The sequence below is a fragment of the Etheostoma spectabile genome, chromosome 23 (assembly GCF_008692095.1).
Source record: "Etheostoma spectabile isolate EspeVRDwgs_2016 chromosome 23, UIUC_Espe_1.0, whole genome shotgun sequence".
NCBI lineage: Eukaryota > Metazoa > Chordata > Actinopteri > Perciformes > Percidae > Etheostoma > Etheostoma spectabile.
The window spans coordinates 18828802-18829298 of record NC_045755.1 but is presented as its reverse complement, the minus strand read 5'-3'; the positions used below and the strand labels follow the sequence as shown (position 1 = coordinate 18829298).

General features: G+C 46.1%; 1 long non-coding RNA gene across 1 annotated transcript in view; it reads right to left on the bottom strand.

Moving 5' to 3' along the window:
* Window positions 1–497, bottom strand: part of LOC116673268 (uncharacterized) — a 15430-nt gene that overhangs the window by 14623 nt on the left and 310 nt on the right. The gene's annotated exons all lie outside the window — the stretch shown is intronic.

The window sequence follows — 497 nt, the reverse complement described above, 5'->3', positions numbered from 1 at the left end:
ACACACACACACACACACACACACACACACACACACACACACAAAACCCTAAAGCTGCATGGACGCACACACATTTCTCCCACGGTCAACAAATGTGAATGTATGCGCTTGCAGCCGGATTCACAGCCGGACTCACACAGGCGAGCGTCCAAACTCTCTACTGAGCTTGAGAAAAAAAAAAATAAGGAATTTGTCCCAGGTCACTGGTATGTGTGTGTGACAGGAAGACCAGGGTGTGTGTGCAGCAGAAAGCTTTTTACTGAGCCGACTGAGGTTTTGATTGTCCTCTTGTCTGACAGAAGTGACTTATGGCCATACCGCTGTCTGTGTAAGACCCAGGGCCCCTTGAACAGGAAGCTATGTGTTCAAAGACACGATATTACAGGCCAGCAAGCAACCCTGGAACTAACATTCAACTAATGTAGCTCAGTGTAAATTCTTTCAGGAAGACCTAACCATTAATCGATGTACTCCTAAATCAATTCAGCTGTTATCCA